We start from the raw sequence: 3,270 nt of genomic DNA on the forward strand, positions 1-3,270 counted from the left end.
CAAATTCTACTGGCCAAATTCACATCTAAGTTTCTCAAACAGAAATGTTTGCTCACCTTCACAGTGAACAGAACTCTAGCAGAAACAATACACACAAATTTTTCACTTACTGACATAATTTTCTTACATACGAGGCAACTTGCTAGATGAGGTCTGATATGATTGCAAATGATATCTTTTTTCTAATGTTCCCAGTTTCACTAAGTTTCAGATTAAAACAGCAAATTGAGAACATAAGGCATAAAAAGTAGCAGTGTTAAAAAGCAGATGCACTGGCTGAAGTAAGATCTTCTTTCTCTTAAATGACATGTGAAAAATCTGCATTCTTCAAAGAAAAATAAAGTCTTGTTGTCAGGAGAAACTGACAATGCAAGTACAGATAAGAAAATACAAATAACTTAATATAGGAATACTTTACCAGGTAACAGACAAGAAAGAAGTAAATGTACCCTGGGGAATATGCAAATCATACTGACTGAAGTTATGCATCTGCCTGCTAGCTTATATTTTGAGATCACAAAACTGAACTTGAAATTTCCTTATTGTTTTGCAGGTTAACTGGTATCCTTGTATGAATTTGCAATTCCTTTCTCTGAGCTGCTGAACCATATTGTACTATACTGACTAGTAGTACCATGCAGGAACCTCACAGGGCTATTGTGCTTTAAGACTCAATATTCAACATAATACTGAAATACCAATGATTTTCTTCTCCTGCTGTTTTGCTCAGATCATGCTCCCCTTGCTACTGTATCAGGAATTAGCAAGTTGCAATGCTCTTCCTTATTTCCCTGTTATAGCCTTCTTTCCTAATTCTCCGCTAAAGCCTGAAACACTTTACTCCATCTTTAAAATCAGTCTTTGGTCCATCATTAAAATGGCTTGGCTTGCACTGAGATCTTCAATATTAGGAAAGGGAGTAAGTTATTTCAAGTGCAGCCGACTAAAGTAATAATTAAACACAACTTCCTGGTACCCAGCAACACTTTACTGTTTTCTGATGTTGTATGTTTTGTCTACAAATATCTTAGAATAAAATGCTTCAACTGTGCCAACCAGATTTAAGTTTGCAACACTCATTTGGCTGCCACTACACTAAAATACACAGGTTTTACATCTGTCTTTACAAACTAGACTTTATTACATTGTTCAGCAGAAAAGAAAGAACAGCTAACACTTGTAGCAAAATTCTAGTATTTGAATATAAACTTTAAAGAAACCAAAATAAAACCCAGAAACCATAGTATTTGTTTTAGGTAATTTTGTTCAAAATTAAAAAATAATAAGCAGTGTCATGTGAGCTGATGAAAAGCAGAACCACTTAAGGAACCATGACACTGGTTTAATCACCTTTCTTTGCCAACACCAAATGTCTCGCTGACATGTAACTGAAATTTCACTATTACAAATAGTCTCATTTTGAGAGGCAACTTACACCCATTTTTTAGTATGTGCTGCAATGCAAAACTGCTCATTCCCAATGCCTTTCTGACCTTCTCCTCTTTTACACAATCTTGTAATTTTTTAAAATCAATGCCTTAATAACAGAATTTTATAAAGCTGTGCAGTCCCAGGACAGTAAAAACATCTACCATGAGGCTGGGTTCTAGCAGACACAGCTTTGAAAGGCTGATCAGATTTTTCCTCTAAAATGGAATACATCATACAAGGTAACATGAGTCAATGAAACAAGAATGCAAAAAGATGCATTTTATAATACATTGGTTCTAAAATTCCAAAAACCAACAGCATGTATATGCTGTTGGAATTTATTGTTGGAATAAATATGGTTGTATCTCCAAGGACAAGCTGAATCAATGGATTAAATGAATAACTTTATCATTTCTTAAACCAGGCTTTCACATGCTTGTTAAAATTAGAATGACTAAAGGAGTTGCCAACTATTTAGAGTGGAATATCATCAAATATTATCAGCATTAAATATTTTAACCCACACAAGTACAGGAAGAGTCAAGAATAAATACCAAGTACTTTTATTACCAGTAACACACATGCCATACGAGGTGTACAAACAAGATGAAGCCCAGCATATTTTACCATAACAGTATTCCAACTAGTGCTACTGAACCTTATTTTGGGAGCAGAGAACCCAGCCTGGGTTTTGGGCGAGTGCATGTATCAGCATGCATCAGGCCAATCCCTTCTCTGTGCCTCCCCAGTGCTGTTACATTTACACCTTCTCACATGGAGAAATGTGTTACCTATTTGCTGAACCTCTGACCCACAAAAAGCTGGGGAGCACATAACACTGTAAAAATGACCTGTAGTTGTGTCTTACACATGGTATGTGCCCCTGACAGTCCCTAATGGAGGGCAGAGAAAGCCAACATTCATCTTGCTGATTACTTGATTATAGATAGATGACAGCAGATACAGCTGCACTGTGTTTGTTACTCACGCTGGGGCTCGTTCAGCGCTCCAGTGTGTCTGGGCCAGGCTTGGGGCTGACCTGCTGGGGAGCAGCTCTGTGGAGAAGGACCTGGGGGTCCTGGTGGACAAGAAGCTGTCCACGAGCCAGCAGAGTGTCCTTGTGACCAAGAATGCCAATGGTATCCCGGGGGCATTAGGAAGGGCACTGCCAGCAGGTCACAGAAAGTGATCCTGCCCCTATACTCAGCCCTGCTGTGGCCATACTTGGAGCGCTGTATCCAGTTCTGCGCTCCTCAGGACACGAGAGACATGGAGCTCTTGGAGCGGGTCCCACAGAGAGCAAGAGAGGTGAGTTAAGGACAGAGTTTCTCTTACAAAGAAAGGCTGAGGGAGCTGGGCCTGCTCAGACTCAAGAAGAAACATCCCCTTGAGAAGAGAGGACCTCATCGGCGTCTACCATTGTCTGAAAGAGGGCGTCCAGAGGGCGGAGCCAGGCTCGTCTCAGCAGCGCCAGGCAATAGGACAAGAGGCAACAGGCAGAAATGGATCAAGTTCCACCTGGACGTGAGGAAGAACTTTCACTGTGCAGGAGGCTGAGCGCTGGAACAGACTGCCCCGCGAGAGTGCGGAGTCTCCCACACTGGAGATGCTCAAGAGCCGTCTGACACACGCCGGTGCCATGCGCTCTGCGATGTCCCCGCAGGAGCAAGGCGCTGCCGCACACAGCCACGGCCACGCCGCCAACCAAACTTCCCCTCACGGAGCGCGCCCCGCCCCGCCGCGCTCCCCGAGCTGCGCCTGCGCAGAACCCCGCCCGGGGGAGGCGCCGTCGGGCCGAGGCGCGGCGGTGCGTGACGCCACCCGGTGACGTCACCCGGT

Source organism: Haemorhous mexicanus, chromosome Z (genome assembly GCF_027477595.1).
Source record: "Haemorhous mexicanus isolate bHaeMex1 chromosome Z, bHaeMex1.pri, whole genome shotgun sequence".
Lineage (NCBI taxonomy): Eukaryota > Metazoa > Chordata > Aves > Passeriformes > Fringillidae > Haemorhous > Haemorhous mexicanus.